Genomic DNA, 17,363 nt, shown 5'->3' with positions numbered 1-17,363 from the left:
CAGATGTATCATAAGAGGATGATTTCTTCTTAATGCTAAGGCTCAAGCAGTCACTCTTGTCCCCGCTATAACCCACCTCAGCATGGACCGATGTTCCGTCAACAGAATCAAAATCAAAATAAGCCTCAAATGCAAGTCTCGTGCCCAAGCTTTCAAGCCCCTCATCAAGCACCACCATCGGCACACCAGTAGAAAAATGGCCATCAAGCGGCATCCACTGGAAGAGTGTGTTTCCTTTGTGCTGAAGAAGGGCACTATGCCAATAAATTCCCAAAGAAGCAACTCAACAACACCCTGAAACTGAATGCCAATGGAAATACTTCAAGGCCAGGTCAGTATCAAGCTCCAGGCTGCAATGGAAATCAAGCACCGGCTCCAAACAATCACTCTCAACAAAATTACGCATGTGGGCGAGTCAACCATGTCACTGCAGAAGAAGCCCAAGAAGTGCAAGGTGTGGTTCTTGGTATGTTCTTTGTCAACTCAAACCTAGCATCAGTTTTATTTGATTCAGGAGCATCACATTCTTACATCACCACATGATATGTTGCAAAGTATAATCTGCCAATTGTGCTTATGAATCAGCAAATGATAATTAGCTCTCCTGGAGGAGAGATGAAGGAAAACTATATATGCTCAAAGCTAAGCCTTAATATAAGGCGGGGGGGGGGGTAGATTTCTTAGCCAACCTTATAGTTCTGGAATCCAGTGGAATTGATGTTATTTTGGGAATGGACTGGCTAGCAAAATACAAGGGCATTATAGACTGCCATAAGAGCAGTTCAAATGACTAATAGTGAAGGCACGCAAGTAGAGTTCATTGCAACTACTCCCTCAGCAGAGAAATGCTCACTCAATCAAATGAAGGGTATTCCTATAGAAGAGATCAATGTGGTGAACAAGTTCATGGACGTCTTTCCCGATGATCTTCCAGGTATGCCGCTAGACCGTGAAATTGATTTTGTTATTGAGTTAGTACATGGAACTGCTCCTATATATAAGAGACCTTATAGAATAGATGCCAATCAACTGGCTGAGCTCAAGGAACAAATCCAAGAGCTATTAGACAAATGGTTTATCCGCCCCAGTTTTTCACCCTGGGTCATCTTTGTACCAAAGAAGGATGGAACACAAAGGATGTGCATAGACTATCGAGCCCTTAATGAACTAACCATCAAGAACAAATATCCACTACCCTACATTGAAGATCTGTTTGACTAGCTGCAGGGAGCATGTGTGTTTTCCAAGATTGACCTTCAATCCGGATATCACCAGTTGAAGATTCAGTCTTCAGATATTCTAAAGACCACGTTTGTGACACGGTATGGCTTGTACGTTACACATTAATGTCTTTCGGTTTAACAAATGCCCCAGCCTACTTCATGTATCTGATGAATAAGGTCTTCGTGGAGTTTTTGGACAAATTCATCGTGGTATTTATTGACGATATCCTTGTTTTCTCCAAGAACTAGGAAGAGCATGAGGAACATCTAAGGATGGTATTGTAGAAACTCAAAGAGAACCAGCTTTATGCCAAGTTGAGCAAGTGTGAGTTCTGGTTGAAGGAATGTCACACCCGATTTTAACGGACAAAACCAGATGCGGTTTATGTGTGCCCAGGATGTTCAACACACATAAGGACGTCACAGGTGAAGTAACAAAAGCAATACTTTTATTAAGCAAACGTTAAACTCTTTTATTAAGCAAACGTTAAACTCTTACAGCAATTGACTTACATTGTCTTTCATGAAGGTATCTGCAGTGGAACAGAAGCACTGGTGCCCAACAACACCGCAGGCAACCGACCGGGAGACACGCGTCTAGAACGTCACAACCTCATCTTGATAATCTTCAACATGTTCACTCACTGAGTAGCAGCACACATGTCGCATGGTGTAGGAAAAATAGCAAGTGTGAGTACATGATGCGCTCAGCAAGTGTGGGAAAGATAATGATATGCAGGCTTATATAAAGAATAGGCTAATACATGGTATATTTGCGTAAATGCGAGTAATGAAAATATATTTGTACTCGAAAGCATTAAGCAATTATTAAGTGAATGTAACCCATAATGTCCAACATCTAGCATACAAGGCTCCCCACCTTGCATACCATAACCGTCTAGTACTCCCTGTACTATAACCAAAACCACAACCATCTAGTACTCCCTGTACTAGAACCATAACCACAACCATCTAGTACTCCCTGTACTAGCACAATAACCACAACCAAACTCATTACCACAACCCACTAATTATGTGAGGATCCAAGTCTCTCATAACTGTGAGCACAACTGTTATAACAGTTTTACACTCTGCAGTGGTTGTCCAGCTTTTCCCGCGAGTCAGTAAATTCCATGTTGCCATATTCGCGAAACACTTAACATACGCCAGTGGTGTGCCACCAAGAATCACTGAATGATATTTGCCACTAACCAGAGACAAATCCAGTATGTGTCTGCCCACTAGGTTTCACCGCCAGGCTTTACGCAAGCTAAACTCCTACCCAGAAGCCCCCTTTTGTGCTGACACAACATACACTGGATAGACTCTAATTAGTATGTCATGCCGTACCTATATCAACCTCGTGGTTGGTACATTACTTCTTGGGTTGTCGCTCCACGAACCGGTCCTTACTTAGGTTACTTGAGCAAACACTAAACCAACATCATAATCATGATAACCATCAAAACCACTTTGCTCAAGGCCTAAGGTTCCATGTTGCTAGACCATTAACACATTACCGACCATTGTTACGTATGTTCATTAATCAAGATTATGACACTTCTCTACATCCCAAAAGCATGGCTAAGCAATCTACTCCACAAAGACACCTAACCAACCATCTAGGTTCCAAGGGATGGTATGAGAAAATCTAGGGAAGACCCTAACATAGGTGACTATCCATCATATTGACACTGCATGCAATTTTGTAAAAAAAACATTTAAAAACATAGGTTCAAGATGATCAAGGACACTTACCTTTTATCCAATGATGCTCAGTGTTGTCGAAATCTTGGTCTTGAAGTCCCTCGATCTAGTCTAGAACGTTATTGACTAATTGCGAGAACTGCCGACAAACAACACAAAGTAAACACTAAGAACAACATACCAAACATCATCAAAACACTTTAAAAATACTATGGTTGGAAGGGGATGATTTTAGGAACATTTAGACGCAAGAATCACCTAAATCGGAGTTAAGATGAAAAGAGAATGAGCTTTTGGGAGATGGATTAGACTGAAAAGAAAGACTAGTTTACTGGAGTTATCTTCTTATGGGAAAAGAGTTTATCGCACAATCACTATGTCAGGCTTGACAACATCATTCCACAAGATTCAAGAAGTGTAGGGCAGACTAGACTTCACTGACTAGGCTAAGGAGAATGATAGGGCGCTGACTTGGCATGCTATGCAAGTAACATCTTGGATTAAAGAAGGGATACACTGAGATCTAGTATCGACCACCTATGATGGATCAAAAAGGCCGAAGGTTGCACTTCTAGGTTAAGGATACTACTGGTCACTCTATGTAGCGGTGATGGTTCGGGTTTCGTCGGAGATAGCGATCGGGCACGTGGCCACTGACATCGATGTCGGGCTTCAGTGGTGTTTCAGTGAAATGAGGGAAGCATAGCGTAGAACGTGGAAAGACTAACTCAACAGTATGGTTGGTTTTGGAAGGGGTTATCCGAGGTAGTGGCAAAACAGTGATGACTGCTTTAAGGTTTGGTGGTGACTGCGAACAGATGCACGAACAAAAACGTTCGCGTTTTAGGAGATTGGCTATGAAATTTGAGAAACTGTTTGAATAGAGATGTTCGTATATCCTGGGAACACAATGCTATAGCATAGTTTTGGGTAGATCATCCACTGAGAGGAAGAACGATCAGTAGAGATGAGACGGGTGATGGCTGCGTCATGCTGTGGTTGGCAACGGCGTCCTGGTCATGTCGTTGCACAAACGGGTATGGGCTCGTAGGGTCACATAGAAGACTTGATGGGACATGCCGTGACGTGGTTGGTGCATCCATACGGCTTTTGGATTGATGGGGAACGCGAATGCAAATCCGGTGCGCGTGCAGAACGTGTCCAGAAATCGGACAGTGGGTATGTTGACATTGAATGCCGTGGTTTGGCTACTCTATTGGCCAACCTGGTTGGTGAGGGTGTGGGGGAAATCATGGGACATGCACCGATGAAAGGGCTTGGTGATTTGACCTCTGTCGGTCAGGAACGTCGATGCCAATCGGCTACAGCGTGGCTGTCCCGCGGCTGTTCACGACAGCGATGATTGTGGCGGCGTAGATCGGGCTTTGGCCGGGGCTAGGGCTTGGCTAGGGACTTAATGTGATGCTAAAACAGTAGTAAGGGAGGATAAGAAGGGATCCTCACCTTGCTCCGAATAGACTTGGCCTTCGAGGGGTGATGTCTGGGTAAGATTGTGGTGCTCCTCCATCATTACTAAGCAATAAAACATCATAAGAATTTAACAGTAATCCATCCAAGGAACAGCAAGGAATGAGTTTACCTGGTGGTATAATTGTCGTGCACGTGCTCTTGTAATTGGAACTTGTATGATTTGAGGATTATTGGCGGTATTGATCGTATCCGAAGGAGCCATGGGCTCATCATCTTATGTGCTGTGAAGTGGTGCCGAAACTTTCACGATGCCATCACTACTACATGTGCCATTTTTTTCCATTTTGTAACATAACCTCTTTGGCCCTGCCAATGCCTCCAACACATAGTACACTAGAAATTGTTGCAACTTCTCATTGACTTGCATTTCTTGCACAAGCACCGCACGTATCGCTGAAGGGAAAGCTGCTATGTATAGCAATAACTTGACCTTTGGATCTAGGCTATTCAAAGCTATTAGCTTCATCAAATACTCTTTCAACTCATCAAAAGCATTCTATTGCTCTGCACTCCATTGAAAAGGGTATGAGCCCCTGAGAGTTTTGAAGAAAGGCAGGCTTCACTCAACAGATCTTGCTATGAACTAGCTTAGAGTTACCAATCTTCCTGCCAAGCGTTGTTCCTCTCTTCTACTCTATGGAGGCCTCATATCAAGTATTGATTGAATTTTTTCAGGGTTTACATCGATGCATCTCTTCGACACCAAGAATCCCAATAACCTTCTTGAGCACACACAAAATGCACACTTCTTTGGATTCAATTTTAATCCCACACTTCGCAGATTTGTGAAGGTCTCCCAAAGGTCATCCAAGTGATCATATTCCTTGTCTATCTTGACAACTATGTCATCAATGTATCCAGATACATTTGTCTCTAACTGTGACTTCAGTTCAATCTGGACCAATTTGGTGAAGGTGGCCCCGGTGTTTTGAAGGCCAAAGGCCATTCTTACAAAACAATATATTCCGAAGGAGATTTTGAAATTTGTTTTTGCATCCTCCTCCTTCGCCATCCAGACCTGATGGTATCCAGAATATATGTCTAGAAACCTTAACATTTCACAACCAGCTGCGGAGTCTACCAACTCGTCAATATGTGGCAAAGGAATGTCATCCTTTGGGTAGGCTCTGTTGAGATCTGTGATATCAACACACATTCTCCATTTGCTGTTGTTTTTCTTGACTAAAATTGGGTTCACCAAACACTGAGAGTGTAGTGCTTTGTGTATGACCCCGAAGTCGAGCAGCTTCTGCACCTCAGCCTTCGCTATGTCTTCTCTTCCTTTGGAAGCCTCTGCTTCTTTTGTTTTGCGTTCGGGTCAACATTTAGTGTATGTTTAGTGATATCTCTGCTGACCCCTTGTATATTCTTCAGCTTCCAAGTGAGGACGTCCTCATTGTTGTGGAGGAATTCTACCATGCTTTGTTCATCTTCTTCTATCATTTCAGCTCCTATGACCACTGCTCTTTCTGGTATATCCTGACACAATAGCACTTTCTTGGTCAAGCCTTCGGGTATAGCCTTTGGCACACAATGTGTCTGTAGGAGGCCCTTGTCTTCTAGAGGCTTCAACGGAGGTTCTATTATGACATGGACGTTGCAGCGGCCCAGAGTGTATCTCACTTCAATTCTGTGGTTTATTTGTTGATCCCCCAACACCGATATGGCGCCTCCGATAATGGGCATCTTCATGCATAGATAACCATGGTGTGGTATCGTGATGAACTTGTTTAGCACCCCTCTTCCAAAGATAGCATTGTATGGATAGCTTATATCAATGACATGAAAGGTAATACCTTCTATCAAAAAATTGGACCTTTTGCCAAAAGATACTAGTATCTCTACCTTGCTTAAAACATTGATTGCTTTTCCACCCAAACCTAGCAATAGAGATCCAACCTGCTTTAAGATACTTTGCTGCAATCCCATCCTGTCGAAGGCATCGACGAAGATGATCTCCCGACCTTCCGCCATCTATCAGGATCTTGTGGACTTCGCTTCCTAAAATGTTAGCAATGATGATGAAGGCATCTGTGTGTGGGTAATCTAAGACCTGCGAGAAGGTGATGGGGTAATGGGACCACTTCAAGTGGACGTAAGGAGGGTTTACACAAACTTGGTTAACCCTTTGCACATATTCTTTTCACTGCCTCTTGGACTCTGTTTCCTAATTAAAGCCACTAGTGATTGCCAAAACCTTGTTCAACTCATGGGTTACTGTGTTCACCAATCTACAGGTTTTTAGGGGAGCTTTGATGCATGCCTTGGCGAAGGAGGTGGGAGCACTGGTTGAAAAGCTACCAACTGACCATAGTTTTGGTCCTGTGGGGCCAAAGGTGCTAGAATATATGGCTGCATAGAAGTCTAGAATCTAAAATAAAAAAGACAAGCTAGGTCAAATGAGCAATAATTAGTGTTCTCTCCGAATCCAAGCAAATTCTTACCGGTGGTTGAGGGTTCTTGAGGGAATAGGGATGGATAGAGCACTGTTGTATCTCCTCGAAAAATAGCTTCTTTAATCGAGGAGTGGCATCCTGTAAAGAAAAAGCTGAAGAAAAGTAAAAGATACTTGACAAAGATCAATTGCAGCTACAAAGAGCATTAAGGGCTAACTAAGACTTCCATCTGGCTGTGTCCTGGGAGCTATCGCTATCTCTAGCATATTCCCAAGCATAGTGATCCCATGCGTTCAAGAGGCTTAACCTTCAACTGATGAAGTCTTTGGCAACATGTCACCCAGTTAAGCCACTTTGCCTAAGTTCGCCAATCTTCTTAATATAATAGGCGGTATGGTTGAGCTCGCGGTGCTTCTTTGACAAATATGGATTTGGGAAGGGGTTAGGACCTCTAAGGCTAAGGGAGAGGTGACGGGGTCAGGATTGGAGACATAAAACCAAAGTTTTTTCCAATGTTTTTACCAGGAGGAGATAAGAGCAACCGAGACATAGGAATTGTTCATTTTGTTCTACATTTGGAAACCACAACCCCCGACACATTTATTTTCAATATTCTTCTTTAGATTGTAGAAATACTAAAAAAGATTCAAACTCGGTTTGATTCCATGGAAGGCTTTGCAAAGAAGAACATAAACACTAAGCGTGGTGATTGAGTTTGGGTTTAGGTGGTGAAGCTCGATTTGGTACCAATCGAGTACATTGAGAAGAAACTTAGAAGGGGGAATATTGAAACCACAACGAGAAAAGGACTCAAAAACCACAAACTCATGGTTAAATTTGCAGGATGGGAATTCCTCACTCGATGCTAGCTTCCAGTTGGCCAAATCACGAAGAGGAATGATGCATTCGCCTATAAGTTCCTTGAGCTTGATTCTTGCATCAACGAGATCGCCTAGGCCACTGTTAGCAATCTCATCTCATCTAATTGCTTGGGGAATGCTTTGACACCCTTTGAGTTGGAGTCTTTCTCTAGCGAGAAAAGAGAGGTGGCGTTCCTAGAAGGGCTGGAGGCCATGGGGTAGAGATTTCTGTATGGCAACGCATGTTTGGGCAAAGAAAGAAGAAGGCTTGAGTGAAACAACTGATGGCACAAGTGTGAAGATTGGCTACAGTCAAGGTTTGTATAGATAAATATTTAAGAGTTCAATGTTTTGATAGGTAACTGGTCCCATCATTATGCCGCCTCGTTTGGTGTGAAAGATGGGATGATGGCATCGTGCAAATTTCTACATGACCATCTAGATGCATTAAATGTTCCTATACCCAACGTTTCAAATTTTGGAGATGTTCTTTTTAACTCTACTCAAAGACGGATGCTAGGAAGTCGAGTTTTTTAAGCCTTTCCCAAATCTCAAGGGCAAACAATGACAGGACGCTCGACACAATAGCGTTTCCACTCAATACTCAGAATAGAGCTTTTTCTTGCTCAATTCTTTTGATTGTGGGTTTGATCTACCTTACTTGGCCTGGTTCGTACTTGGCAATACTTGAGTAGATGCTTGTAGAAATCCTCCTTGCTGATCAGAGTTAGGGGGCTATTGTTGAATATCTAACTATAGGATAAATACCCATAAGAAGTATATCATATATGAATATGATACCTTGTTCACATCTTTAACAACTCCGGATATTGTGGATCTGAATCTATGGGACCCGGTATACTCAAAGATCACAAAAGCCCATACTAGGAAGGTCTCAATCGGGTTAACCGACTCGAGTACGACTAGTATCCAAGATGGATTCGGCTGCCTTTCCTTGATCGATAAGACGGAGGACTCCTCATCGATTACAACAGGATTTAGGGCAATGCCAGGACCTATATAAGGAGAACTTCTACAAACCCCATAACTTCGATGACCTAGAGCAGTTCAACACAACTCAACTTGATGCAAGCCCCAAGACCATAGGAGATACTCGATGACTTCAACTCTAGTTTCACAACTTCAATGACCTAGAACAGTTCAACACAACTCAACTTGATGCAAGCCCCAAGACCATAGGAGATACTCAGCAACTTCAACTCTAGTTTAATTTAGATCTGATCTACTCCTTGTAATAAGATTAGCCTTATAGCTTGTACTCAAATACATATACATCAACCTCCATACATGACGTAGGTTATTACTCCAGCCGGGGACCCAAACCTATCTTCATCGGTGTCTTGTTTTGTGCTCGATCCCTGATCTTGAAGGTACCCTAGTCTAATCATGGACACATTGTCAAGAACAAATCTTCGACTCTACTCGTGGGATCCATTATTGTATTATCCAATCTAATAAGTATTCACATCCAGATGCAAACTTATGTTTGCTTTATTCAAACAGCTGCACCAAGTTCCAACAAAATCTGGACAAACCAGAGCTAAAAAACATGTGAAGTTAAAGCAACAATCACATTACACAACATATATCATCATCTATAGTTATAACCTCCAGTATCAAAGGAAGAAGATCAGCATAAACACCATGTGGAAAAAGATAACAGACATTCTCCAGATGGACCTGGCAAACTCTGACCTTGCAGCTCCTCCTTCTGCATGATCAACCATTACAAACCTATCACATTCATGCACCCAATATGCTCAGAAAATGTTCATGCCTGTAGGCTTGCAGGCTATACTTACTCTGGCACGCTATCTAGTTAGTTACAAGGGTGGCCAGCTGTTGGAATAACTATTGTATTCACACATTATAGATCTGCAACGGATGTCATTCGTCTGCCCAGGAATCAGTGCTCCGTTGCACATGGGTACCATCAGGGCACCCAACATTGCATTGCACCTGAGTGCAGCACAGTAGGCCATGGCAAAGCAGCTCCTCAGTTGGTAACTAATAACAAGATTCTCATTTAACACCTACAAGAACTGGAGGACAGCTGCCAACCCTTTCAAGGTGGAAAATCAGTCCTTGAAACTAGTTCCTGAACCTTTCATTCAGGAATTGAGGCAACCACTATAGAGAGGGTGATTGAAGGGTACATCCAGAGTGGGGAGGAGGGAAGGGGAGGGGTCAAGGGAGAGGATGCCATGAAGGGAGGCGAGGAGGCGGCGGCGGCAACATCGAGTGCCTAGACATGGGTTGCCATTGTCAAGAATAGGTAGTAACAATAGGCAGAGGTGGAGGAGCACCAGGAGGTCAATGCAAGGCTGGGATGTCGAGAAGGAGACATCGTGTCGAAAGAGATCCTCTAATGCGAGGGTCACCAGATGCCAAGCAGCCTCCACCTTGTTGGTGTCGGGCATCGGTGAGTGGATGGGGACCAAAAACCCTAGGATTTATTACCTCTTCAGAGAGGAGTGAAGGAGCTGGCAAGGGGTCCATCACTAAGGGGGGAAGTGGCCATCTATGGTGGTGGATATCAGGGGAGGATAAAGGTGAAGGGCGATTAGTAGGCAGGGTGAGGAGAGGAGACAGTGGTCGATCACTGGGCAGGGGTAGAACTAGGGGCTCAATTAGACAAAAAGAAATCACAAAGGGACAATCCCAATTAAAAATGGGATATTAACAATATTGTCAGGAAAATAGCAATACTATTTTTCATCCTGTTTTTTAATTAATTTTCCTGTTTCTGCGTATGTCTCAAAAATCCAAAAATGATAGGGAAAAATGTAAAAAATGAATAGGAGCAGGACGTGATTTATCTCATTTGTTTTCATCCTTAATCATCGTCCCTGCCCCAATCCTTTCCACTGTAGGAAACATTGCCCTTTTTGGGCATGTATGTGATTTTGGTGATTAATGACAACATAGTTAATGGGACTAATATGTTTATCAAGTATATGCTTTAGTAGGTCTCATAGATGCAATACATGATGAAGCCACGGAAGTGGAATGCAAGAAAGTTTGAATTGGATGAGTTAAAAAAATGTTAACAATGGATGGTCCGGTGATCAGAAAGTTTGTACACGCTAGAGCATTTTCCCCAGTAGTTTTGCATACACCGGATGGTCTGACGCTCAGAGGCTTGTACATGTTAGAGCATTCTCGGAAGATAGTTCAAAGGTTGTACAAACCGAATGGTCCGACGATGAAGACTTGGCTATGCGAGAGCATTTTCCAACCCATTCGGGTGCCCAAGGAAGTCATCACCAACATGAAGGGGCCTCAATCGGTTTGGATTTCAAAAAAGACTTAAAAGTCCATGGGTCAGCTAGGGGGATTTGGAGACTTGACTCACAAGATGACATGAAGGTTTAACCAAAGAATTCAAGTGTACAAGATTGGGAACATTGAAGAAAACCTTGATCATCATATACCCAAAATCCCTCATCCAAAGGTAAAAGAGGTAATTGTAGCTAGATTCTTGTTCATGCTTTTGTGTTGCATCTAGTACCTTTGACTTGTCTAGGATTGCATGTGGAAATTTCATTTCCTTCAATGCCTAGTTTAGGTTTTTTATATGGTAGGTAGCTTGTATTTCTCTCTAACCCATTAGCAACCTACCTGGTTTATTAGATGTAGGTTCTTTACATGGCAGATTTCTTTAAGTGGTATACTTTATGTGCCATGAGTCCAATCTATAGGATAAATTCTCCATTGTTATTAATTACAAGTGCATGTCCCTAACAAGTATTCGACACTTGTATGTGCACATTTAGGGGGAGCATCTGTTTTCAAGCAATGAATCAGTTTTTTTAACCACAATGAAGTGTTAAAATTTCAATGTTTCTAAGATTGAAGTAGTTGAGTTTGGGAGACCATGCCTTGCAAATAAATTGTTAAGTATACTTGATGAGTTGTGCTTTAAATTTTTACATGTATAGATGGGTTGCTGCAATTATTTTTGATAGCATGGCTTTGTCAAGTTTTTTGCTTCATATGTGGATGATTTATGATGCTTGTTACAAAAAATGTCAATAACAAAAGAGAAAAAAAAGAGTGTATTTTGAATTCTTGATGAATCCATTGTCAACAAGGGGGAGAATTTTTGGGCTTTGGTTTTGGGCTTTTGAAAATCGATCTTATGCTAAGTGATCTAGTTCTTATTTTTCTTTGGCTTTTGATCACTTACATATGACAATTGGTTATTGTGCTTCAATTCATTCTTTGTTTTTCATGTATTTTGTCAATGGACTCGTTAAAGGGGAGATTGAGAAACCAAGTGGATATGTACCCTTGTTTATATGTGATGAGTCATTGACAAAGATTGAGTTGTGTTGGATTTGGTTTGCATGAACATGTCTATGTATTACAATGCATGATTATGATCATGACTAACCAGAGATGGAGAGAAAAGGAGTTGGGGACACTTGTGTGCTTGTCTTATGATGTGTAGGTGATGGATGCAACTTAATGGTCGATGTCGGGATGACCAAGGCTAACGGGGTGCTTTGTGCCAAATGATCAAGGAGACCGAGCGGAGTCAAGGGTGATCCTAGCTGTACATGTGGAGAGCAAGCAAAGCTTGAGAAGATGGATTAAGATAGTGTGTTAACAAAGTCAAGCAAAAGGGATGCTAGTGCAAGTGATAAGGCAGCCCAAGAGATCGGTAGTGGTAGAGACTTGCCAGGAGTCTAGATCACAAGAAGAGTACACGTATAATCATCAGGAAGATTACCTGGGATGCAAGAAATCTAGGTTACATAGGATGCAAGAAATCTAGGAAACTTGTGATGGAAGGAAGCTTCCAAGGCCTATAAATATGAGGGGAGCACCATGAGAGCCTCCTTGAGCTATCCATTTGAGAGTTGAGTTCTATGGTTTTAGAAGAGGAAGAGAGGAATGCTTAGCCTATGGTTTAGGTGAGAGCTGTGTATCCAAAACCATTTTATAATCAGCCGCAAATATAGTGTGTCGAATATCTAACTATGTGGTATATACGCATAAGGAGTATAACATATACCGACAGGGTATGCCGTGTGCATACTTAACAACTTCAGATATTATGAAACTGAATCTGCAGTACTTGATATGCCCAAAATCCAAAAGGTGTATACTAGGAAGGCCTCGATTGCTTACCCAACTCGAGAAGACTAGTATCCATGAAAGATCTATCTAATTGGATAATAAGGAAAAGGAGTCCCTATTGATCACCCCTATATAAGGTGGGGACCCAGAACCCCAGGGGGACTCTCTCTTTTCTCTCGGCTAATGGAGGCATGCATCAAGACCTTAGCACATGAGGTGCTTAGCGACTTTAGCCCTAGGTTAGACTAGATCTGATCTACTCCTTGTAATAGGTTAGCCCTATTGCTTGTACACGAGTGAATACATACACATAATCATCCATATAGGACATAGGGTAGTACTCAAACCGAAGACCCGAACCTGTATACATTGCATGTGCCTCGATTCATGTTCGATCTCTGATCCATGAAGGTAACCCCATTATTTTCAGACACATAGCCAGAAACAAATCCTCGATAGTTGGCGCGCCAGGTAGGGGACTTGTCCTTTTCAGGATCGACTGTGTCTTGAGTGCACATCAGCACTGGATTCTTCGATGTCGGCTTCTACGACCACTTTAGGTCAATAGCGATCATGCTCGAATCACCCTTAGCCGGATTGGAGATCACATTCAAAATTATGATCTTCCGCTGGCACCATCAAGGTGAACTGATCCGCACCAGTATTCTCGAGTTCAGGCCATTGGACGCATACCGCGAGGTGGGACATCTTGAGTGTGACATAAAGGGACAAAACTAGATGTAAACCACATGTATGCCAGGATCAAGTTTCATGCATGCAGCGACTTCATCAGTGTATCATACATAGTGCTATTTATTACAATGTTTAACTTAAACAAAATAGATAGACCTCAAAGTCTTAAACTAAAGCACACAAGCAAAACATAGCGAAGCGCCCATCTTCCACAGGCTATTGAGCGGGGCTCCACCAACCTAGCAATCTTCATCTTCATCGACATAGTAGTCTGGCTCTCCTTCATCATCTGAGCAGCGCTTGAAGGACATTTGGATGGAAATAGCAAGTGTGAGTACATATCATACTCCACAAGTGTAGGAAAATAAATGACATGCAAGCTTGAATAAAGGAACAAGTTATAACAGGTTAAATTTGCATAAATGCCAACTATGCTAACGAAGAGTTATAAAAGCATCCTATTTAACTAGGTGAATCATCTCTAGATTTCCAACTCCTAGAAACATCTCTACATGTTTCCCAACACCTGAATCCCACATTAGGTTCCCAAACCATCCGAACAAAACCAAACCCATCCAACTAATCATGTGAGGATCCAAGTATCTCATAACCATGAGCATGGTTTATATATCAGATTTTACACTCTGCAGAGGTTGTCTAGCTTTCCCCACGAGTCCTGATTTTCCTTGTTGCCGTGTCCGTGAAACACTTAACACACACTAGCGGTGTGTCACCCAGAAAGTCACTACAAAGCTGTTACAAAGTTTCATCCAGTATGTGCATGCCTGCTAGGTTTCACCGCCGTCAAAGTGGTTATCACGCCACCCAGAAGCCCCCTTTTGCACCTTGTAGTTTCTAGCAAGTTTTCACCCTTCCCTTTGACTACACATCTCATACCACTAACCTAATGGTTCTGTCCTTAGCTGTCCCCACACATCCACTCTTCCGTTTGGCATGAACAAAAACTAGAATCCACTAATTAATAGGCCAAGCCTATCCCATACTAGATCTCGTGGTTGGTACGATACTTCTTGGGTTGTCACTCCACAAACCGGTCCTTACTTAGGTCACTTGAGCAAACACTAAGCCAACAACATAACCATCATCATCAACAACACTACTTTGCTCAAGGTCTAAGGTTCCATGTTGCTATACCATCACTAGTATTCCCAACTCATAGTTGCATAGTTCATTAGTCATGTTTAACCATTAACCCTTCCATACCCTTGTGCAAAGCTAAGCGTAACTACCCATCATAACCATTACGAACAACAAGGCGACAAGGAATATATGGAACAGGGTACTATAAGTAAATAGAATTCAGCCATGCAGCCACATAATTTCGGATGACGGAGCAGGGTGAGCGTGGCCATGTCCTCCCATTAAACGCCTAAGGGACAGGGCTGTGGCCCTATTCGGTTTCCCTCCAACATGTGGCGGCAATCCACGATGAAATGCTTCATTTTCTCGTATGGACGTCCCGTCACATTAATGATCCAAACCCCTTTCAGTGCGTGACAGGATCATGGGCATGAGACCCTAGTGGCCCCTCGCATTATCCAGTCAGAACGAGGTAGTGGCACGTCTTGTCCCGCCAGGTGAATGTGCGGGATTCTCCAAAACCACACAAAACCTCTACTCTAGTGACTTCGGAAGACAGAGAATCACCATAAAGCATCCTTGATACGATACCAAACTGGGGTTGATTTTTCCTCTGCATCCTCTCCCCCCTCCGAAACATTAGGGCCTGAGAATGAGGGGGTATTGTTGGGGAAAAATAAGCCAGCCTAAGAATAACGGTTGAAGATCACCATCCCGGCCCCCTGAACCCTCTGCTAGAAGCTTGATCTCTGATATCATCAGATCCTCTCACAGTACCCCTTCGCGCCTATGGAGCCTTCCCTTGACTCCACTGGCTCAACCCCTTAAGGCCTTCCAAAACACGTCCTCCTGAAGCCTCGATCCTTCGAAGCTTCAGCCTCCCGAAGTCCCAGCCCTCCGGGGTCCCGCCTCCCAACTCCTTTACCTCCCTGCTCTACGCCTCCCAAGGCCCTCGCCTCGGGATGGTCAGGCCACCTTCCCGAAGACAGTAGGATGAGCGGGCCCTGGAAATATCTGCCGGAAGGAGAGCGCCGATTGTGCTTTGCCTACCAGGAAGTGCTCGACATTAAAGGCCTAGGCTGATCGGCGCCACTCTGGCACCCTGGCATAGTGAGGGCTATCCTGACACCCCTAACAATGCGGCGTCAGGCTGCAATTGGTGATCGGCTCGCCCCCTTCAGAGAGCAGGCACCATGATAGTTACAACGGTAGATATTTACCACCCGGGTAGGGTAGAAAAGTAGTTGTCCGAGATAAGGCCTAGTAAATTGGTCGGATCCCAGATATTGGTACATTATGGTAACTTGTACACCAAGCTACGCACGGCCCTATAAATAGGGGCCATAGCCACCTGGGCAAAGGGAGAGGGCTAGAAGGTAGAAAGACACAGAGGTGGAAAAACACCAAGTCACGCTGTGATACTCCCCCCAGATCGATCCATTTTTCTACCATCAATACATTCATGGTGTTCCTTACTCTTAAACTTCATCTCCAAGCTTGAGTCTCCTCCTTAGAAGAAACTCTCGCTACTTGCTGGGGCAAGATGAACTCTTGCTCCAATAGATCTAAATATTTTTTGTGGCAATTTTCTAGACTCTAGGTCATGGAAAACGACGAAACAAACGGGATAACTGAGATTACCTAACAAGCAACCGAGGCTCTGATACCACTTGATGCGCGTTTGCCTGATCTTCTGAAGATAATATGATAAGTCTATTGGTGGAGTTTTGACGTTGATGATCCAGAGGCTGTGACCAACACAGATCGAGAACCCTTGCAACCACTACATCACTACTCCGTAGTTGTCAACCGTGCCAAGACGCGGTTGACCTCGCTAATAAGTCTTTTCCTATAAGCAAATTAAAAACACAAGAAAGAACAGGTAGATGCAATCTGAATATTGCTAATTACCAATGAAGTGCTCAAGTTGGGTTTCCACAAACCGAACAAGCAGCGAAACTATATAAAACAGAATAATCTAAGTAGAGCCCGAGCCTAAACTATGATGGCTACTATGTATATATAGGGGAGTTTGAGGAGGTCAATCTATTGTTGTGCAGCTATGGAAAGAGGCGTACACAACATGGACTCCGACCCTAACACAATTACAAGACCCAACAAGGTCCAAAATGGTGGTGCAGCATATTATTTCTTTTACTATAACTAAACTATAAATAATATTTGGTCGAGATCATATCCATTGGAAAGGTCTCATCATGCTTACTGGAATGTCCAAGATTGCCTAAAACAAACTTCGGATGAGAGAGTTATGCTCGTTTTACTGACGAGCTATCGTGTAACTCGACCACTACTAGAGCTCAGCCTCGAGTTCGAGTAGACTTGGCCTTCGAGGGGTGATGTCAGAGTAAGATTGTGGTGCTTCTCTCACATTCTTAAGCAATAAATCATCACAAAAATTTAGTAGGAATCCATCCAAGAAAGCATGAACAGCGAGAAACAAGTTCACCTGGTGGTCTAATTGCATGCACGTGCTTTTGTAATTGGACCTTGAATGATTTGAGGATTATTGGCGATATTGATTATATCCAAAGGAGCCATGGGCTCATCAGAAGGGCTTCCTTGCTTTTATAGAAGGACTCGAGGACTAAGGAAGCAAACAGAAAAATAACTTTCGTTAGTCGCCCGATAATCGAATCACCTACCTCTGATCTGGGGGTGGACTTACGTTTGATTCTTTCCTGGTAGGCTTTAAGCTCCATTTGGCAGTTGGTGTAGCCATTCTTGGCGGAAGTTGCTTGAGCACCTGTGGCCTGGAGGAGAACCTC

This window comes from Phragmites australis, chromosome 6 (genome assembly GCF_958298935.1).
Source record: "Phragmites australis chromosome 6, lpPhrAust1.1, whole genome shotgun sequence".
NCBI classification, from domain to species: domain Eukaryota; kingdom Viridiplantae; phylum Streptophyta; class Magnoliopsida; order Poales; family Poaceae; genus Phragmites; species Phragmites australis.
This window is presented reverse-complemented; position numbering follows the sequence as displayed.